Below are 23,048 nucleotides of genomic sequence, written 5' to 3'. Positions count from 1 at the left end.
GTACAACTCAAGCTAAAATTCATCAATAAAATGGTTTTGTAGGAACCTTAATTTTAGAAGAACCAAGTCTCCAAGTAAGAATTTAGATAATAAACACGGAAGGTAAAGCAGAATGAGAATTGCCACCCTGTGATCTGTGATGAACATGAAGAGGCTGGAGGGACCTTCGAGTGAACAGACCCAGAACATCCCCAAACATCTGTGGTGACAGGACAACACACCCTGCCCTAGAGGGCCTGCTCAGGAGGTATTCCTGCCCCAAACAAGGGGCCTTGAATGGGTTCTAACCTACAGGTCTAACCACCAGCTCCTAGGAAAGATGACAAGAAGAGGAACATGGTCTCCCAAACAGGACAATCGGTCAGCCAGTCCAGAGCCTGGGAAAGTACACTAGACAAAGTTCCAAATTCCTGTGACAAATACACGCATGCAATAAACAGAGAGAAGAGAAACTAAGAGGCTTCTGAGACCCATTAACCAGACTGGATGCTTGGACCCTGACAGGATGCTAATGTGAAGAAAAGAACTATAAGAAGGCATTTTTAAGACAATTAAGATATGTAAACACAGACTGGCTATCACATGGCTTTAAGGAGTCCTAAATTTGTAAGATGTGACAATTACATTAAATTGAAGTCCTTATTTCTACTGAAGTATTTGTGGGTCCAAATACATGACATCTGGGATTTATTCTATCAAAAACAAAACCAACAAGTGCCTGAGGTGGGGAGAGAGACGATACAACAGGATCAAAGTTTCATGGGTGGCCATGATGCTTAGTCCCTCCTTTCTGTGCATTTTGAGAATCTGAAGAATTTGTCTTGGCTCCACACACAGGAGTGGAACTAGTGGGTCAAGAGTGTACACATGTCCAATTTTGAAACAGTGCCAAGCAGCTTTCCAAGGGAGTGTCCCAGTTCCTCCTCCAACAACATGAGTACACCACAAACCCACAGGACCCAGCTTCACATTGCCAGGCTTGGTAAAGTATTGCCAATTACAACACATAAAAGAGTTTCTAGGTATAACCGTAATTCACATTTCTTTTGTTTGCGATTTCCTCAATCTGTGGACTCTGATTTTGGTAAGGAGTCTTCTTTGGTTTCAGTTTGTAAGCTGTCGGTATTCTTTCAGATGTGTACACACAGCTCATGGTTCTAAGGAAATCAAATGCACCAATCTTCTCTCACACCGATGCTTTCAAGTCCTCACAACTCCTTCCTTCCTCAAAGACTAAACAATCACGTCTATTTTCTACCAAGAATATGCTCTCGTAATTTTCTTCTCTACCTGTTAGTTATTAATCCCTTCCTATTCTTTTCTTCTCTTTACTAGCAATAGAAGTTTGTCTACTTTGATTTTTTTTCCCTTGGGGGGTGGGACAGAACTAGGATTTGAACTCAGCTTTGCACTTGCAAAGGAGGCATTTTATCACTTGAGCCACACCACCAGTCTTTTGCTCTGGTTATTTTGGAGATGGGATCTCACAAATCATTTGCTTGGGCTGGTCTCAAACCACAATCCTTCAGCTCTCAGCCTCCCAAGCAGCCAAGATTATAGGAATGGGCCACCAGTGCCTGGCTATTTTGATTTTTTTGTTTTTCAAAGAATCAACTTCTGCTTTATTGACCTGTACTGTTTAAAGTCCAGCTGAGGAACACAGAGGCATCTTCCTGGCCAGGCTGCTGCACTCTGGGGAGGGCCCTCAGCACACTATGGCAACATTCTAGGAGCCAGGGCAGCTGACTCCTTTCCATTCTATCAAGCCACCCCCATGGCCAGGAGACTGCTATTTAGTCAGTAAAGGCTCATACTAATTAAAAATTATTACAAGTCAGGTATCAGTGGCTCATGCCTGTAATCCTAGCTACTCGGGAGGCAGAGATCAGAAGGATCAGGTTCAATGCCAGCCCAGGCAAATAGTTCACAAGTCCCTGTCTCAAAAATACCCAACACAAAACAGGGCTGGAGGAGTGGCTCAAGTGGTGGAGTGCCTGCCTAGCAAATGTGAGGCCCTGAGTTCAAACTCCAGTACTGCTCACCCAAAAAAGTTATTATGAGAAGTATGTTTTGAAGATTTGCTTTTATATTTTAAAACTAATTTTGTAGCTATAGTCAAAAAATACTAGGGCTGGAGAGGTAACTCAAGTAGTAGAGGGCTTGCCTAGCAAGCATGAGGCCCTGAGTTCAACTCCCAGTACTGAAAACAAAAACAAGATGATTCTATATTTGCCTAAGGTAAATGAGGCAAGATACCTGAAGTCACTCATAATAGCTCACGAATAATTCAATAGGCTAAATGGAAATTTAGGCAATTATTTGATAATCCACATCAATTTGATGTTGAGTGATGGTCACTCAACATCAACAAAATCAATCAATATTTACTACAAAACTATTTTAATTAACTAAAAATAAAAATTTGTATGAGACTTTTTCATGTCTTAATTATTTTAACAAGGGAAAGAGACATCCTTATTTTTACAAGCATATATATTTTTTAAATTAGATAATCTACTTCATAAATATCTTAAGAATACTAGCTTGGGTGAGGTGACTCAAGCCTAAAATCCAAGCTACTCAAGAGGCATAGATGAGGAGGATTGAGGTTTGAGGCTATCCCCGGTATGAGACCCTACTTCATCAAAAAAGCTGGGTGTGTTGGCACACATTGTGGTCCCAGCTACGAGGAGGCATAACTAGGAGGGTCATGGTCCAGTCCAGCCTGGGCAGAGAACATGAGCCCCCACCTGAAAAATCACCAAAGCAAAATGGCTGGGGGTGTGGCTCGAGTGGTAAAGCACCTACCCAGCAAATCTGAGGTCCTGAGTTCAAACCCTGTACCTCCAAAAAAAAAAATCTGAATTATACATGATAGTCTTTAATTTGATTTTCTTATTCATTCAAATTAAAAAATATTAGAACTAGCTTTACTATCTCAATTCCTCAAAAACATCCCAATTGAGAAATAATTAAGAAAGCATTCATCACTGGAGTCTACAGAACCCCCAAGTAACACAAGTACCTCTCAGAAACGTCCTTCTCAGGAGTACAGCAAGCACAGCTGTGTGACTTAACACTAGACAGAGGAGGGAGTGCACCTCTGGGGACACCATGCAGTGCTTCTCCTGGGCCCCCCACCAGCATGTGGCCCACACCATGAGCAACTTTCCCAGAATCTTCACTCACCCACAGCTCACATCACAGACCTGCAAGTACCTCCCCACAAACCACAGCCTCACAGGTACCACCAGTCCTGGACTGTCCTCACCCATTCCCCAACCAGATACCACCCCCACTCCAGCACAAGAAGGTGAGGACAAGAGGACAGCAAGTTTTTAGATGCTAAAGAAGCACACGTACTCCAGAACAGTACAAAATGGAGTAGAGACAGCAAGCGCACAAAGAGAAAGCAAGCTGCCTGGCAGAAGTGCCACTGGGCAGGTGTGTGTGCCTGGGAGCCCTGTAACATGCAGTGCTCACTGTAACTGCAGGCCACAGCCACAATCTGAAAGTCACTGCAGTTCCTGCTACGCCATGTGGTCAGGAGTTCACATCAGAGACCTGGTATCCAGTGGAGAAATGAACAGCACTTACATGAGGGCATGAGGACGAGTAACACAAAACCCACAGACAGCAGGAAGAAGGGGCAGCAAGCAAGTGGCCCCAGGCAGAGCAAGGACACATGATGGGAAACTTGGGCTTGTAGCCAAGCAGCCATGGAAGTGAGGACACCGGATGTGCTGGTCACATCCTGTCAGGAACACAGCTACTCTGTAAAAGGGGCCTGTGTGCAAACCCAGCAATAAAGACGTCAGTATCCTTCCTGCCATGGACAAGACCTAAAGGCAGAAGCACAATCCTGCGATTACCCAGACCTGTTTCTCAGTTCTGTTCCCTGATAAAGGTCATCAGGATCCCTGGAGAGTTTCTAGGACTGGAACAGAAAAAACACACATGAGCCCACAACACCTTGTGCCAGAGTCCAAGGGCATGGGTGTCTACCTGCGAGCCCAGGAGGGCCAGAACTCCAACAGTGGGGGCAGCAAAATAGCAGTACTGGATGCTAATGCAAACATACATCCATGAATCCCTGGGATCAGAGCCAACCTCACATAGACGCATCTGACATGAGGGCACAGGGCAATGTTCTCACGATCTTCCTCCTAAATCCACAGCCCTCAGCTAATCATGAGAAAACACCAGGCAAATCCAAATCAGGAACATTCTACAATAGTGCCACGGTCATGAAAACCAAAGACAGAAACTGCCACAGAATGATGTCGATGAGACAAGATGCCTAAGTGCAAGGTGGACCCTGGACCCACGTTCCTTTCCAGTACAAAAACCAGAAAGATCCAAACAAGCCCATGGTCTACTTAGCAACAGCAAGCCAACATTAGTTTTGACAAATACACTCAAGTCTACAGCTAGGCCTTCTCAGGCCGTGGGGTTCATGTGGGTTCAGGAATCAGATAGATCCTGAGCTTCAGCTGCACTAGCTGTGTTAGCTGAGCAAATTCCTCAGTCTCTTCAAAGTCTCAATTTTCTCAGCTGTGAAATGGGACCAATGATGACACAAACTCCTAAGTTCTGAGGCTCACAAGATTTTATCACACCATGAGCTCTTTTCTCAATAACCTGAAGTTGTTAGATAAGACTGGAGCTAGTAAGTTAACTTCCTGCCCTTGATCCTGTCACAGTGCCAAACAACAAGGCTTAGCATCATTTTCAGCTCAAGATTACTATATTCACTCTTTTTTTCTTCTTTGCCTCTCATACTCTCCAGTCCCACCAATTCTGAAAAGCATATAGAAGGGGTTCTTCCTTCTGCATAGTTCCCTGCAGGCTGCAACTGCTCACAGCACTGACAGCAAATCCTGGCAATGTCTTCCCCTTTGCTTTATCTAGAAGGTGGTTATTTCTGCTCCTGCTGTTTTGGGGGGCGAAACTGTTAGTGATCTACCAAGAGGGCATTCCGCAAATAAAGAGTTCTGTTTTCTCAAGTATTCAGTACATCCTGGGTACCATTACGTTGGCTTCTTAACTTTACTCATAGTATGGCACTGATGGATTATTTTTAGCCTAAATCACTTCAGTAGGGACTGGTGAAATGGTCTTTTGTTTTCAGGGGAACAGCATACCCTGGGAGGAATTTCAGCACCAAGGGTCACCCCATCTGCCAGAGAGGATATAAGCTTCACGTTGTCCAATTTTGCCAAACACAGCAACAACACAAGTTCACTCTGACTGGAGCATGGACCTGCTGGGCATTGAACACATCCCCCTAAGTGCGACTTGCCCAAGGCCCCACCACATCACACCTGCCCTGCTCAGGCGCCGGCCTCTCTGTGCTGCCCCGAGAGGGGCTGGTGCCTGTCAATGCTGGGGATAAACCCTCTTCTTTTCCATAGCGGGATCCCAGGGCCCCGGGCCACAGCTCTAATGCCAGTGAGTCCATCGGAGATGGTCCCACCTGCCGTCCACAAGGACTGGCCCATACCCTGCCAGGTGCTTACATGGGAAGAAAGGAAATGGGATTCACAAACTCAGCCAATGACAGTGATGAAGTGGCCCCGCAGAGCCCTGGTCATCAGAGAAGGCCCCAAAGAGACGCCACATTCACCCCAACTGCCCACAAAAGTCACCGGCCCATAGGCACAGCACTACCTTGAGACCCAGCTCCAGGATCCATAAGCAGGTCTGAGTGCCTGCCCAGAGCTGTTGTCAGGGTTCATGAGTGAGTTCATACCACATGCTCCAGAAGTGAGCTGGTCACCACTGTAAGCACCACTGATATTCTCACTAATGTGAGTCATCAACACCATCAACATCGCCAAAGAGGAGAGGATGCTGCACCAGGTGAGGTCAGTGCCAGGTGAGGTCAACGCAGGGCTTGCCAAGCCAGAGTTCAGAATTTAATTGCAAAGCGATTACAAATCCCTGCAAGGCCAAAGCACAGAGTGCCAAGATTTGATTGTTTTAAAAGGTCACCACAGAGCTGCCACGTGGGGAGTGGACCTGTAGGGTGTTTGGAGGCCCCAGCCTAGATGTGGTAGGAGCCTAAAGGTGAAACAGTCCACAGCAGGTGTTCAGGGTGCAGGAGAGTGATCAAGGGGCAGAGCCAAGGACACTGAGAACCAGAGTGGGTGAGGGTAGGAGGGGCTGTCATGCTCCAGGCTCCCTGCCCACCGCTTTCCTCTTACCTTCAAGCCTTTACCAAACAACTTTCTCCCTAACCACAACCTCCTTCACACACCATGACATCAAATGACACTTTACACACACACACAGAGCAGGGGCTTTGGTCAATGGTCACTAACATAGGCAGCCACATAAGATCACCTGTGGCTCATGGGAGTCCTACATGAGATTACACCCTCCCAGAAAGAGAACCAATCCAAGTCACAAGCCACATCCAACACAGCTTCCACGTGCTCTGCATGCCACTGGGGCAAATCCAAGATAAAAACAGAACTTTAAAAATCTGCACACTAGTGTTACCGAAGACAGTGCATTCTACATTTGCTTCTTTTAACAGTAAACTTTCTATGATAGTAAACAAGGTCCGAGTAACCAAAGTCTGAGTTTTGCTTTCAGTTTACTCCTAAGAGCAGGATGCTGTTTAATGCAACGTCTTCACTGTCGACAAAGACTTGGAGTTCAGCTTTGCTCAGGTCCATGGTGAGGAGTTCCCACCATGGCTTGAGGTCAAGTTTTCCCACCTCAAGGTCAGCCTTCATTGTAGGCACCTGTCTCCCCTCATTCCACCCTGAAACACCTGGGTTTGCAAGCAAAAATGTGAGCTGACGAACATACATAACCTATGAAATTTTAGCAAAAGTGACAGCCCCGGTGTGTTCATCAAGGAGCAACATACTTAGGCCCCTCAGCTTCAGGAAAGCTATCACAAAAGAAGACTCACACTTTTTCTACAAAGTGAGAAGTCTGTTGTGCTAGCAGTGTTTCTGGGATGAGGACGCTCAAGTCAGTGGCTGCAGGCTCAGGTTCCACCTGCCATTCTCCCCTCCAGGCCCACCAAAACAGGGAAATCAACCCTTTCGTCCCCACTTCTGGGAAGGCAACCAGATAGAGCACTTCAATAATAAATTAATGTAACTTTTTTACTTTATAAACTTTTTATTTTGACTTCAATAATTCTTAGCTTAAAACACAAACACATCGTATAGCTACACTGATATTTTCTTTCTTTATATCCTATTCTATAATCTTTTTATTTTTATTTTTTTACTTTTTTAAAGGTTTTTCTTGAAAACTAAGGCACAAACACGCACATGTCCTAACCTAGGCCTATGCAGGGTCAGGCCATCAATGTCACTGTCTACCACCTTCACATGTCCCCCTGGAAGATCTTTACCTCCCACTACACTGTCACCTCCTACTGCAGCAAGGCCTTCATCTAGATGCCTCCTGAGGACCTGCGTGAGGCTCCTTCACAGACCTGTCCATGTTGCTTTGCTTGTTTTTTTCTTTCATCATAGATTTGCTTCTAAGCAGATATGCATGATGAACACTGCTCTTTATTAATGAAAACCTCCAGGTGTTGAGCCATGTTTTCAATCAGTTTAAGGAGCTGTTCAGGTCTGCAAAAGCTTCTGCTGCACCCTTCACTGTGCTTTCTTTTTCTTCTGCTGCAGCTTCCTTTTCCCTGGCCTTGTCTTCAGCTATGCATTCACTAAGCCATGGAAACTTTGCAGCTCCATTATAATTTTATAGGACCATCATTACCTGTGTGGCCCATCATTTACTAGAACATGATGCAATGCATATGAATAGAAATCCCAACGCACTCAGGAGTGTGCTGCTCAGTGGAATCCTAGGGTAAATCCTTGTGCTGAAGGGAAGTTACTCTGACAGACTTCTAACTGAATACTTACGTAACACACAGCTTTGACATTAATTGGTAATGCTGAGTCCTATGGGCCTGGAAAGGGCTCCTGCTCCACCTCCAGGGCCGTGAATGATCAGTATCCCTTTGTTTCTTGGATCCCCATGCTCTTCCTACCCTTACTCCTCACCTTTCCTGAAAAACTATCAAATGAAAGAACTCATACCCTTCTTTAATGGGCCTCAGTACAGGCAGCATAATCTTTCTTGCATTCCCAGCTAAAGGTCTTGAATCCGCTTCCAGCACACCCCACCAGGGACATCCAAGCATCAGATTCAAACTTGCCTTCTTATAGTTTCTGTCCATCTGATATCTCTACAACAGCTGACATCAATGCCCCACCCCTGCTCCCCAAATCCTCCCATTCCTCCACGACCACACCCACCACCACTGATCTCCTGTTGCCAAGCTCTCCTGCTGCCCCTCAAGCTCCAAAGAACATAGTACTGCACCTGTCTCTTCCAATAACACCCCAAACCACTGCAACAGCTTCCTGGTGTGGTATCCTTTTTGCCTCCCCTACTTCACCCACTCTGGCTGCATGCTGCTGTTTAAGAGTTTCTAACAAACCAGAGCGCAACACTTGTGTCAGAAACCACCAGTTACCCCTCTTTCTAAACATAAACTCCAGTTCTTCAGGCAGGCACCAAGACCTTCACAGTGCAGAATTACACTGCATGGGCTCTGCCCACCTCATCCCTGCTCACTCCCTTCCCCCAGGAGTACAGGAGTGATGCCATTGCTTACATGTACAGGTTATCCTCTGACCGAGTGCTTGCACCTTCTTAACCTGCTAAACCTCCAATGCCATCTCGCTCATAAAATCTTAGCAGATGTCTGTGCTAAGTTTCTGTGAAAAACCTGCAAACTATTTCTTGGAGAGGCGGAGGGGTGCTGCGTGTATGCCCACAGGTGTGCACAGCTGAAGGTGCATCTGGACAGATTAACAAAACACAGATGGGCACACACAGCTTGGAAACTGGGTACGGCAGCTGAAATGACATGAAGTTCTACAAAGCAACATTCCCTATCGAGAAGGTGGAAAGCCAAGCTGGAAGTCTTACATGTCAGATTTAAGGAAAGGTACATCTGTGAAGAACTCCGGATGAAAGAGAGAAGGAAGCAGCACCACTTAGTGCCTATAGACAACAACCGGCTTGAGTCAAAATCCTGGCTCAGCTGCTAGCCCAACAGTATGACCTTGGAGTACTTACCCCTGGCTTAAGTCTGCTCATCAGTAAAGTAGGGGAAACAACACCCCTATCACAGAAGTACATGTACCTGAGGTCTATGCTACTCTAATTATATACAAAAGTGACACACGAGGCTAGGCTGTTCAAGTTCAGTCTGAGACCTCTATTGCTCCCAGCAATATGTGATCACACTCTCATGATGACAAAATGGGCTTTTCCAATGGTCACTTCGGGATGTTGGTTTGAGTTGTTGTTTTCAGCACCTGAGACAATAGCTCAACTTGGAAGGGACAGGCCATCTCCACAGCAGTAGGTGCAACAACTGGTGACAAGGCACCATGGGAGCACTCAAGTCTGCTGGCTTAATCTCTGCACAGAGTACTTTTCCACTCTCGCTAGTTACAGGCTGCCAGGAAATTTTAGCACTGAACAGGATGAAGAAACAATATTACCATTTACAAAGCCAATTTATCCTCCTCTGCATATAAAGGGGAAAGATCCCCCAGGTACCCCTTTCCACAGGGCTGGAGGGCATGTTAAGACCCAGTCATAGGGGTCCTCCAAACCTGGGTTGTCACTGGGCTTTGTTTTGCTGGTTTACACCTGACATTCAGATAGGGAACAGACTGTCAAACTCACTGCAGGCTTAACAGCCACTTTTTATTGCCTCACTAAATGTATAAATTAGTAATCCTTGTACTATTATCTTTGTAACTGGTAGGACTAGATACTCCATCAAACTGCACAACTCAACAGAAAATCAGAGAAATAGTAAATAAACAATGTCTCAGAAAGCCAGCTCAGTTTCTGGAAATATTCATTCTGTTCACTTGAGATTCTCTGTAGTGAATTACATAAAGTCAATAAGCACGGCATCAACAAAGCGAATGTCAGAAAGTCAGCTTTGACAAGAGCGCGCTCACTCGACTGCTGAGGAAAGGCACCTGGCTCGGAGCCTTTAACAAGGAGATGCTTCCCCGCAGGGCTATTTCATTCCCTGGGGACAGACCTGGTGCAGTGGGTCTGACAGCCCATCTGTAAGTGCACTTACTGAAGTCCCAGACAAGCTCAACAGCCATGACCTTCACCTGCCAACACCAAAGACAAAGGTCTCAAAGATGAAGACGTTAAAATGCTTCCTAAAATGATGGGTCTGAACGGCTCTCCTCAAAGCTAGCAAAAGCTGTAACAAGGACTTCCTGTAGAGGGCTTCCAAACATTTGCCACCTGCTATGGTTTAAGGTGTCCCTCCTAACTTCAGGAGCTGAAAATGAACAGCCAGTGTGATGCTGTAAGAGTCCCTCATAAAAGAGGCTTCTCCCAGCAATCAGCCCTCTCGCCCTTCTGTCTCTCTTGCCCTTCCATCCCTTCCACCATGCAAGGACACAGTGCTCCTCCTCTCCAGAGGATGCCGCAAAAAGGCACCATCTTGAAACAGAGAGTGGCCCTCACCAAATACCCAACTTGCCAGTGCCTTGATCTCCCAGCCTCCAAAACTGTGAGAAAACACATTTCAATTCTGTATGAATCACCCCATCTCCAGTAACGTTATAGCGGCCACAGATCCTAGATAAGTTCACAGAGGACCACAGACACATGATATTAATGAGAGATGTCTAAGGAAGGACAGGCCACCAGCAAGGGGTGCCTTTGCCCTGGCACACAGGACTGCCCGTAAGACTCACCACAGTCCTAGGGAACTGTCACCTCCACCAAGGAGATGCTCCAGAGGCTAAAATCCAAGGTCACATACCCTGGGTGGCTAAGCCAAATCCAGGCCTCATTCCTCTTCTCCAGACTACAATGTGTCTGCTGGGTCCCTGCCTGCTATGTCCATTATCATACACATGACCAGAGGACATAGGACCTGAAGACAAGCTTCCCCGGGCTGCACTGACATTTGCAACAATGCTGCTTGGCCTCCAGCTTCCATCTCTCATTGACTTCTCTCATTTCCTTTACCGTACTAATGCCTGCCTATCCCAACCTGAGGAGTCCAGCAGGTAGAAGCTGGTATGAATTCCTGGTCTGCAACACACAATGAATGTGAGCAATGCAAGGCCTCTGGGAGCAGTAAGTTGCCTGTCCATCAGTCTGCCTACAGTCACTACCCAGGACGGTGGCCTAACCTGCCCCAGAGGAGATGCATAAGGTGACTGCTGACCTAACCAGAGGCTCTCCACAGAGCCCAGAACACCTACCAAAAGCGCTGGAGAAAGTGGGTGATACAACTCCACCCCCTACTTCATTCCCAGAGAAGGTGCCACCTCCCTATGCTGCGGGCACCGAGAAGGAGCTTGGCTTCCTGGACTCCAGAACCACAGTCAAACACAGTGGACAGTAACATGAGGGAGAAACTCAACTGCACTGACATGTGGGAACTGTCCCCACAGTGAGATCTAGTCGAGGACTGACACCTTCCTCAGTCCGAACTCTCTATCAACATGGCCACAAGGACCAACTGCCACCCCAGAAGCCCTGCTCCAGCTCAGGCAGGAAGCTACACATAGACCACCTGCCACCTTGGTGGTCCTTACTCTGAAAGAATAGAGAGAGAGAACGATAACCTGTAGGTCTTTCTCCGCAAGGACATGCTTGCTTTGTTCAGAATACAAGGTAAGTCACAGTGAAGTTGTGACTCAGTGCTGAGCTTGGGAACTGGAGAATGGTAGGACCCTTCAGAGAGAAGGCTGTGGTCACCTGTAGACCTTCAGGATGTGAAGACAATTGGGCTGTAGGACTAAACACAGGGATCAGAGTCGGAGTACACCACAGATGTGCAGTTCAGGCTCCCAGAGAGGATGAGTTCTCCAAGGGAGGAGACCGCAGGAGAATGACAAGGGCTGATTATAGACATAATCTCCACAACACCCACGTTCAAGGGTAGAGAGAAGACAAGACTAAGAAAGACTAATCACTGGGAGGAAGAGAATCAGGACAGCACAGAACGGGCAGTCGACAGCATCAAGTGTAGAAGAATAAAAAAAGGAAAGTCTAAACAAGGGCTACCCACTCTCACACCAAGGAAGTTGTCCATAGCTTAGGAGAGATTTATTGTTTTAACTTAAAAAAGCAGAAATCAAACAGCACCAGGGTAAAAGCCAGAAGAAGGAAGGCATGGGCAAAGTAAAAGGGAATCATGTCACAAGGGTAATACGGCCAGGAGAAGGTAAGAAAGACTTCTCCTGCAAAGATGCAGAAGACAAAGAAGGGAGAAAACACTTAAAATCTCAGTGAACAGTGAATGGGGGCTGTGGGTTAGCTCAGTGGAAGAGTACGTGCTTAGCCGGCATGAGGTGCTGCCTATACCACCCCCAACCCACAAACAAAAACAGTTCAGTGAAGAAAGGACAGTACTTTTAACAAATGATGCTGCACAACTGGTCTTTCATACAAAAAGACATGGGACTTCAGGCTGGAGGTGTGACTCAGGTGGGAAAACGCCTGCCTAGCAAGTTTAAGACCTTGAGTTCAACCCTCAGTAACACCAGAGAGAGAGAGAGAGAGAGAGAAGGAGGGAGAAAGAGGGACAGAGACAGAAAGAGAGAGAGAAAAGGACTTCAAAGCATACCTTGCACCATGTGCTAAAAATAATTCAAAACAGACCACAGACCAAAACACAAACTCAAAATATAAACTACTCTTAGATGACATAGGAGGGGATATTTATGACTGTGTTAGGCAAAGATTTCCTAGAGGTGACTCATAAAAGAACAAACTGGTATTCTGGACGTCATCAAAAGACATCTTTCCTTTAAAAGGCAGTGCTGGAGTTAGGGGTGCAGCTCAGTGCCCATGTGTGTTTAGCGTGTAAATGGGTTTGATCCACAGCACCACCAAGAAAAAAAGAGAAAAAAGGTAGTGTTAAAGAGAATGAAAAGACAATTAAAAGAATGAACAAAAATATTTGCAAATTATGTTTCTAATAACATATTCATACCCAGAAATACAGAGAACTTTCAAAACTTAATAAGAAAATGAACAGCCTAATTTTTAAAAATAGTTAAAAGATCTGAACAGACACTTCACCAAAGAAGGTATAAAGTACTGCACCATCACTGCTTCTCAGGGAAATGCAAATTCAAGCTACAATGACATACCACTATGCACCTTTGAGAAGGTCTAAAATTAAAAAGACTAAACGCCTGTGCTGGTTGGGATGAGTTGCTGAGATTGTCATGCTGGTGACAGTGGCATGCACTCCTCAGGGGGGAAACAGCCCGAACCTGCCGTGCAAAGCCTCGTCTCCTAGGCCATTCACAGAACAACAAAGGGTCCGTCTGCAGGGAGACATGTACACAAATGTCCCTTGGCAGCTTTACTGGTAACAGCCACAAGGAAGGAATAACCCTGTGATACTCAGACATTTGTCACTTTAATAACCATCTGAGATAAACAACTGAAAAGGAGGAAAGATTTTATTGCCTCTTGGGTCTTTTGGCTAAGATCAAGTGTAGTATCTGCTTTCATCAGCATAATATCTAACACATCCTCTATTTGAGGATGATATATTACATGGATTTTTGGAGTGGGGAGATGGAATAGGAGGAGCTGGCTCCATCCACTCCACGCATTGACCATGGTTGGCCTGTGGTGAGGCAGAACACTGTAAGACATGATACAGCATGGCTGCTCACCTCACGGCACCCAAGAAGCAGAAAGAGTAACACAAAGGGTCCTGGGGTAAGGCAGACCCTTCAAAGGCATGCCCTCAGTGACTCATTTCTTCCTACTAGGCACCACCTTCTACAGTCCACCATCTCTCAACAGTCTATTCGATTTTAAAATCCATCAATGGATAAAACCACTGATTATGTCAGAGTCCTCAAGATCTGTCTCTGGAAACTCCCTCACAGACATGCCCAGAGGTGTACTTTATTAATTTCCCAGACAGCTCTCAACACAATCAAGTTGACAGTCAAGATGAACCAAGAATTCCAAATATCCATCTGTGGACAAACGGAAAAAGAACAAAAATAAATGAACTGTTGATACATATAACATGATTCAATCTCAAAATAATTATCCTGAAAGAAACCAGGCCAAAAAAACACAAGCTTTGAAGATATTTGTACACTCATGTTCATAGCATTGTTCATAACAACTGAAAGGTGGAAGCACTCAAGTGTCCACTGATGGATGAAGGGATGAAGAAAATGTGCTCTACCCACAGAAAGGAAGGAAATCTGACATCCGGTTGAAGCTTGAGAGCATCATGCTAAGTGAAATTTTTAAGCCAGCTGGTCACAAAAGAACAAACACTGGATAACTCCCCTTACATAAGGTACCTAGAGTGGTCAGATTCACAGAAGCAGAGAGTAGGGTGGAGGTTCAGAGGGCAATGGGGCATAGGGAGTAGTTGTTTATCATGGAGAGTTTCAGTTTGGGAAAATGAAGAAATCTGGAGATGGATGGTGTGACAAATGCACGACAATGTGAATGCACTTAACGCCACTGAATGGTACACTTTACAGTGGCTAAAATGGTATTTTATGTGATGCATCTCAAAGTTTTGCTTCGACACAGGGTTTTGCTATGTCACCCAGACTGTTCTTGAGCTTGCAATCCTATTGCCTCAATCACCCAAGTGATGGGATTACAGATGTGGGCCATCAGCCTGGCAAGACAATTACTTTAAAGTGCATTCTGGCTAGGCGCAGGTGGCTCACACCTGTAATCCTAGCTACTCAGGAGGTAGAGATCAGGAGGATTGCAGTTCAAGGCCAACCCAGGCAAAAAGTTTGAGAGACCCTATTTCAACCAATGACTAGGCATGGTGGCATCCACCCGTCATTTCAACTACTGCAGGAAGCACATGTGCAGGATCACGTGCAGGCTGACCCCCGCGAAAAAGCAAGATCCCATCTCAAAAATAAAGCAGGGCAAAAAGGGCTAGTGAAAGCTCAAGTGCTAGAATACCTGCCTAGCAAGCATGGAGCCCTTAGTTCAGCCTCTAGTACAGGGGGGGGGGGGGGGGCGCTGTATTTGGTATGATTCCATCTGTATAATTCTAGAAAATATAAACTGATCTGCATGACAGAAACAGATCAATGCAGCCTAAGTGTGGGCATGATGAGGCTGGCTACTGAGGGAGCATGAGATGACTTCTGGGTAACAGTTTCACGGACATGTTCACACATCACAACTTATAAAATTATTAGTATGTAAGAAAATAAAATGGGCTACAGTGAAAAGCAAGCAAACAAGGAGGAGGGACAGAAAGAGGAAAGGGAGCTGGAGCAGTATCTGTGGTAGGTGACGGAGCCTCCCTGAGGGAAAGAACACGAGTCCACACTGTGGACTTTGGCAAGATCTCACCCATCATATCAGAATCCACGTGAGGTGGAAAGTCATCTGTGGAGAAGGAAAAAGGCCCAGAGGGTAGAAAGTATCACAGACAGGACAAAATGCCTTCCCCACGCCAGAGATGGCATGAACCTGAACTGTGCGTGGTTCAAAACTAAATAACCATTGTCACGGAAGCTTCCCTGGGACAATGCTGAGGCCCCAAGGACAAAGAGAAGGGGGCAGACAGGCCTTGGAGTGGAAATGGCAAGGCACAGCACTGCACAGAAACAACAGACTGTCCAGGTCAGCAGCTCACAGGAACTTCTACCTACAACTGCCAGAATGTCGGGCTCACAAGTTGGCTGCATCATGCAGCTCACAATTCTGTCTCTGTACCTCCTGTTCCTAAGTGTGTCTGGGAGAGAACAAGCAGGGTTGTGACATCACTCATTTGCTGAGATGAAGTCAGAGGGTGCTGGAGGCAGGTGAAGAGAGGGGCTGGCTAGGAACAGAACCCGCATCTCGTCTCCATGTGACTGCATTAGGGGGAATCACATACAGAAGGGTGATATCACTTGGGCTGTGACTGAAGATTCAATGAGCTGTGAGTCCTTGGAATCAGGCTTCAAAAGTGCTTCGTGTACTTCCTTCTTCCGCCTGGGTGCTCTGGGCAGCTCTGAGGAAAACCAACTGTGGGGTCTCAAAGATAGTCCATTCCCAGCCCTAGAGCCCAATTACTGTTAAGGATATGCAACATGGTTCTCTGTAACAACTCAGACTGTTGGGAAAAAGTGACTTTTTAAAAATAAACAAGGTCGCCAGGTGCTAGTGGCTCGTGCCTGTAATCCTAGCTACTCGGGAGGCAGAGATCAGGAGGATTGCAGTTCAAGGTCAGCCTGGGCAAATAGTTCTCAAGACCCTATCTTGAAAAAACTCAACACAAAAAAGTTGGTGGAGTGGCTCAAGTGGTAGAGCACCTACCTACCAAGCATGAGGCCCTGAGTTCAAACCCCAGCACAAGAAAAAAAAAAAAAAGAAGAAGAAAAAGGAACAATGTCTATAGAATCCCACAGTTGTTCCTTTGGAAGATAAGCTCAATAAGTCATTTTGAACAATTTCTTTCTGACTGGGCATGGTGGTTCATGTCTATAATCCCAGCACTTGGAAAGTGGAGGCAGAAGGATTATGAGGTTAAGGCCAGTCTGGCCTTAAACACAGCAAGAACATGCCTCAAAAAAACAAAAGAGGGCTGGAGGCATGGCTCCTGTAGTAGAGCAGTAAGAAGTCAGTACTGACTTCAAACCCCAGTACTGCCAAAAAAAAAAAAGATTTTTCTAGACTTTAATTTATTGCCTTGTTAACTCTAAAAATCTAATACCAAAGTAAGGGTTAAAATGGTGCTAAAACTGGCAGGACCTCTGTGGTTCCAAACAACAGCACATCTGTCCAGCAAGGACAGACACACGGCACGTGAGCTGAAGGAAAGGCAGTGGGCAGGAGCTTGCTGTCACAATGCCAGGCAGCAGGGCCGCCTTCCATATAAAGGGTAAAGCGCCCTGTTCAACATATGTGTGCAAAGAGCACACAGATACACATTCTCCTCATCTACCATTTCCTGCCATCTCACATTTGGTCATATGTCGTTAAGTGAGTGGATCTGACTATTGCCAGGCAGCCATCAAGGCCAGCCTGCCCCCACCCCAGTCCTCTGTCCAGTTCTTTGGCTCAGGCCTTTCCTCTCCATCGCTTGCCTTCTGTCTGTCCCGTCCTCTGCACCTCCTCTTCTCGGCAGCCCCTCACTGTGGACCTCTCCCACCTCGGCACTGGCCTCTGTGCTCCTCGCTCCTTTCAGCGACAACACCTCATTCCATGGCCACAGTTTTTCTAAGATGACAACCCCCAAATCTAATTCCAAACTTCAAACCCCACAGACCTCTTCCACTTACAGCCACACCATCATTTCCTACTAAAACCAAATGACACTTTTGTCCCCATGAAAAGCAGGTGTACTGGAAGCCAGGCTGATCTTCCTGCATGTTTTGCAGCCCTCAGGCCTTGTTCCCATCACTACGCACCACCCCACTCAGCTCCCACAAATGCTCCCTGCATCCTGCCCAGTCCTTCTGCATGTGTGTGCATGCAGGTACACGTGTGAGAGCGTGCATGCAAGGGGTCCCAATAGTATGCGTGAGAACTCATATGAGACAGCACTCTGAAGAGAGCACTGCGAGTGCTCGAGTGTGCACACCCGTGTGTCTCGCTATGGAGCTCAGGCTGTGTCTCCACCTAAGAACAGAACATTGTTGTTATTGAGAACAACCACCATCATCATCAGAAAAAAAAAACAGGAGCTGGGGATGTGGCTCCGTGGTAGCATGCTTGCAAGGCACACGCAAGTGTGCAAGACCCTAGGTTCCAGCTCCAGCATCACAAAAAAAAAAAAAAAAAAGGAACAAAAGAACTGGTAAACCAATTCTTGAATAACAAAAGGACTAGACAGAAAATGGAGATAACCCGAAAGAATTTAAGAAAATCTATAAATGCAAAGATGAAGGACCTCAATCTGTAGCTAAAAAACAACAAAATAAAAGCCCAGCAAGCACCCAGCAGTAGGGGTTGAACTAGAGCCAAACTCAGATGAGGCATGGTGCACTTTTACAACACTGGAACCAGGAGAGAGCGCAGCCTTCTCAGAGTGAAGGAGGAAATGTCCTATCGAGATCAAAACCAAAAGTACACCAGCTTCCTAAGAGCCATGCTACACACTGAAGCAAAAGGAACGACGCAGGGGATATTTTTCGTTTTAAATTCTATGGCTCCAAGTGCTCAAGCATGCACACATACATATAACAAAGGCTTTTTCAGACAAATGAATTAAGCACACAGTTCTCTAAGTAAGTACACATAGCCAATAAACGTATGAAGAAATGCTCAACATCCCTGGCCATAAAGGAAATGCAAATCAAAATTACACTGAGATTTCATCTCACCCCAGTCAGAATGCCTATTCACTAAGAACACAAACAAAGCTGGGGGCAGTGGCTCACGCCTATCATCATAGCTAATTGGGAAGGTGAAATAGGGAGGATCAAGATAGTTCAGGACACTCCATCTCCAAAATAACCAGAGTGAAATGGCCTGGAGGTATGGCTCAAGTGGTAGAGCAACTGCATTGCAAGGGCAAAGCCCTGAGTTCAAACCCCAGTTCCACCAAAAAAATTAAAAAAAAAAAAAAAAAAAAGGAGGACGAGGAGGAGACAATATCAAATGAAATACACTGTCCATGGCAATGCAAATTAGTACAGCCACTGTGCAAATCAGTATGAAGGTTCTTCAAAAAACTAAACCTAGAACAACCATATGATCCTGCTAGACCACTCTTGGACGTATATCCAAAGGAATGTAAGTCAGATTACAATACAGACACCTGCACATCCATGTTAACTGCAGCACTGTTGACAAAAGCCAAGCTATGGAAACAGTCTAGGTGCCCAACAAAATGTGGTATAGATACACCGGAGTTTTATTCAGTGATAAAGAAGAACAAAATGATGTCATCTGCAGGTAAATGGATGGAACTGGAGAACATCAATGTTAAGTGAAGTTAGCCAGGTTTAGAAAGACATAGGTCTCATGTTTCTCCTGAGATGTGAAATCTGGACCTAAAATGTATGCATGCGTGCACGTGTGCGCATGTGTGTGTGTTAGGCGTGTGTGCGAGTGTACATGTGTGTTTCATGTGCGTACAAGTGCATGTGTGTACATGCATGTGTGTATTTGCGCGTGTGTCTCACATGAAATGTGATGGTGGGACTGCTCTGTGGGGGAGGAAGGAAGGAAACGGGAAGGATGGGTAGTGCATAATATGGAAATACACTATATGCGTGAAAATGGCATTCTGAAACCCACTGAAAGACAGAAAGGGGTTGGGGAAGCAAGCAACAGAGGGTTAAATCTGATCAAAATACAGTATGTGCATGTGTGAAACTCCACAGTGACTGACGCCTTTGTGCGATTAATATACACTAATAAAATATATCTAAGATCCAAATGATTTCCAGTCTGACACATTAAGAGGCAGGGCTAGGGACAGCTTTTAGAGGCAATGAGCGCTGCTCATGTGCAAAAGCTGCATGGTCAATCTCTTCCCCGCCCGTCTCTGCCTCCATGATCCCCTAGGCCCACTCAGGACTCTGCATGTGTACCCCTCTACCTTAGACCAAAACTGTGAGTCGAAATAAACGAGTTTTAACTTACCCAGTCTGCGATGTAGTGTTACTGGCAACAGAAAAGAGACTGAGATAGCCCACATCCTGGGATCCCCACCTCAGTCCTGAGCAATTCCAGGCACATCGCCAGTGCCCTCCATGAGGGCTCAAAAACGTCCTCTCTTTTGGTTACTTCTGTAGGTTACCAAAGTATATCTCAACCATATCACAGAGAGTAAACAAAGCTCCTGTCATTCTCAACGGTGATGCACTGAACGCTCCACCCTTCACAACCAGGAATAAGACGAGAATGGTTGTTCCAACCACTGCTACTCAAGCATCGTGCTGGAGGAAAACAGCCAGGGCAAACTGACAAGAAAATAACTGAATTACAAAAGATATCCAGACTGAACAGAAAAAAGTAAAATCACCTCTATTTGCAGACAGCATGATCTTTATGTATAGAAAATCCTAAGGAATCCACCAAAAACTATGAGTTAATAAATGAATTCAGCAAAGTTGCAGGCTATAAGACCAATATACAAAAATCAACCATTTCTACACACTAGCAATGAGAAATCTGAAAAGGAAATTAAGAAAATTCTGTTTACAACAGCCATCAAAAAGAATGAAATACTTACAAATAAATTTAACCTAAAAATTGCAAAATGTATAGTATTCTGAAAACAAAACAGTGTTGGAAAGAACCTTAAATTATCTAAGTGAAATTGTAGGACACACCAAGTTCACAAACTTAAAGATTTAAATGTTATTAAGACAGCAGGAGTTGCCGCTCTGTACCAGAAGGTCCTGCGTCAGCAGATTCAACCAACCACACATCAAAAAGGCTCAGTAGAAAAACATCGTGTGGTACTGAATATGTGCTGACTATTTTCCTTGTCATGATTCCCTGACAAAACACTACAATGACTACTTACATCATATCAGCTGTAAATAATCTGAAGGAGAACTCAAGTACACAGGAGATGGGCACAAGTTGGACATAAACATTGCTCCGCTCTATAAAGGAACTTCAGTCTCCAGACTTTGGTGTCCTGGGAGAACGCTGGAACCCATCCCTAATGGATACTGAGGGATGACTACACTCCCAAAATTGATTTACAGAGTCGATGCAATGTCTACCAGTACTACCACTTGCTTCTTTGCAGAAACTGCCAGTTATTCTTAAATTCATACAGAAATGCAAGGAACTAAGAATAGCCAATCAATCTTAAAATAGGAGAACAAAGATGAAGAATTCATACTTCCAGATTTCAAAAATAACTAACAAGCTATAGCAACCAAAAAAAAGGTATGGAACTGACGTGGTGGTGTACACCTGTAATCTCAAAACTGAGGAGGGTGAGGCAGAGGATAGTCAGTTCAAGGCCAGCCTGGGCGAAATAGACCCCGTCTCCAAAAACAAACAAACAAAAACCTGTGGTTCTGGCATAGGGATAGACATAAGGATCAATTGAACTTGGAAGTCCCAAAATAAACCTTCAAATTTCCAACCAATTGATTTTCAACAAGGTGCCAAATCAACTCACTGGGAAAAAAGAGTTTTTTCAACAGATGGAGCTGGGACAACTGAACATCCACATGCAAAAAAACTCAAGTTAAACCCTTACCTCACCATGTTCTCAAAAAATTTACTCAAAGTGGATGAAATGTAACAGCAGAAGAAAATATAACAGTAAATCTTTGTGACCATGGCTTAGGCAATGATTTCTGAGATATGAACCAAAAGCACAAGCAACCACGAAAAAATAGAGAGGGGGATGGTGCAGTGGCTCAAGTGGTAGAGTGTCTGCCTAGCAAGCATGAGGCCCTGAGTTCAAACCCCAATACAGCTCTTCTCACCCACCCCACCAAAAAAAAACAAATACAGAGAAATTAGACTTCATCGAAATTAAGAACTTTTGCAATTCAACAGACACCATCAAAAAGTACAAAAGACAACCCACAGAATGGGAGACAATATTTGCAAATCTTAAGTGGTTAATGGAATTTTCTCCAAAGAAACTATGCAAATGGCCAATAAGCATAAGAAAAAAATCCACATTTTTAGTCACTGGGAAGTACAAATCAAAACCATGACAAGATGCCATTTGATATCCACTGGAATAACTGTAATTAAAAAGGCAGACAGCAAGTGTTGGCAAGGATGTAGACGAACTGGTACTCTAATAGCACACTGGGTACAATGGAGAAACTATTTGGGAAACAGTCTAGCAGTACCTCAGACAGTTTTGTAGCCCAGCAATTCCACTCCTACAAAGATAATCCAAGCCAAATGAAAACATAAACACAAAAGCCGCTACAAAGGATCAGATCAGCACACAACAATCATAACAGCCAATCCAAATATCCATTAACTAATGAATGAATAAACAAAATGGGGTATTTCCACACAATAAACTGTAACTCAGCCAAGGAGGAACAAAGGACTGGTGCCTGCTGTAACATGGATGAACTCTGAAACTGTCCCATCATGGTAGATGTCAGACACAAAAGGCCACAAAGCACATGATTCCATTTGGAGAAAGTGCCAGAATCAGCCAATTGTTAAGTCTGCGGGAAATGGGGAGACACTAGTATGTGCAAAGTTCTCTGGCCTAATGAAAATGTCCTATACTTAGAAGAGAACAATGCTGGTTGCACACCCTTGTAAATACACACCGACCTGCACACCATTTTTAAAATTGGTGTGTGAGTGCAGGAGTGTGGTGAGGTATGTGAGCTGGAGAGCAGGTTAAGGACATGCCCAAGTTCAGCTGCAGAATTAGCAGGGCAGCGCAAGGGTTTACTTTCACATATTTGTAACTCACTTATCACAGTGGCTATGTATTTTCTGACATTAAAATTAGTTAATAAATAGCAATTGTAGAAATCTAGGTGCAGTGGTATGCACTTGTCACCCCAAGCTATGCAGAAGGCTGAGATCGGAAAGATCACACTTCTAAGCCAGCCTGGGCAAAAAAGTTTGTGAACAAAGATGGGCATGGTGGCACACACCTGTCATCTCAGCTGTAGTGGGAAGCCGAAAACAGGAGAATATGAATCCAGGCCAGCCTAGGCAAAAAGGCAAGACCCCACCTCCAAAATAATCAAAGCAAAAAGGGTTGGTGGAGTGGCTCAAGTGGTAGAGAGCCTGCTCAGCAACTGTGAAGCCCTGAGGTCAAACCCCAGCAACCATCAAAGAAAAAATAAAAAGGAAATAGTAATTTCAGCTTTTTAAATATACTAATAGTGATAGAATTTGAATAATATTCTCTTTTCCAAATTTTCTAAAGCCTGCTCTTATTACTTTTTATGATTAAACAACTGCTTCCCTGTCATCCAGCTACAAACAGAGTAGGAAAGACACTATTCCTAAAAGCGACAGCATTAACTATCTGGCTATTAGTGGAACTCAGGACACATGAGACTTGCACTCAATTCTCCAGG

The 23,048-nt window shown here is 45.0% G+C and overlaps 1 protein-coding gene and 1 non-coding gene across 2 annotated transcripts in view; one reads left to right on the top strand and one right to left on the bottom strand.

The window, feature by feature from the left end:
- Positions 1–23,048, bottom strand: part of Nudcd3 (NudC domain containing 3) — a 96,333-nt gene that overhangs the window by 33,011 nt on the left and 40,274 nt on the right. The gene's annotated exons all lie outside the window — the stretch shown is intronic.
- On the top strand, positions 13,523–13,714 carry LOC141420944 (U2 spliceosomal RNA). The gene has a single exon (XR_012445667.1). It is a non-coding gene; the product is annotated as a U2 spliceosomal RNA (small nuclear RNA).

This window comes from Castor canadensis, chromosome 2 (genome assembly GCF_047511655.1).
Source record: "Castor canadensis chromosome 2, mCasCan1.hap1v2, whole genome shotgun sequence".
In the NCBI taxonomy this organism is placed as follows: domain Eukaryota; kingdom Metazoa; phylum Chordata; class Mammalia; order Rodentia; family Castoridae; genus Castor; species Castor canadensis.
Note: the sequence above shows the minus strand (reverse complement) of the source record. Positions and strands in the feature narration are given on the sequence as shown.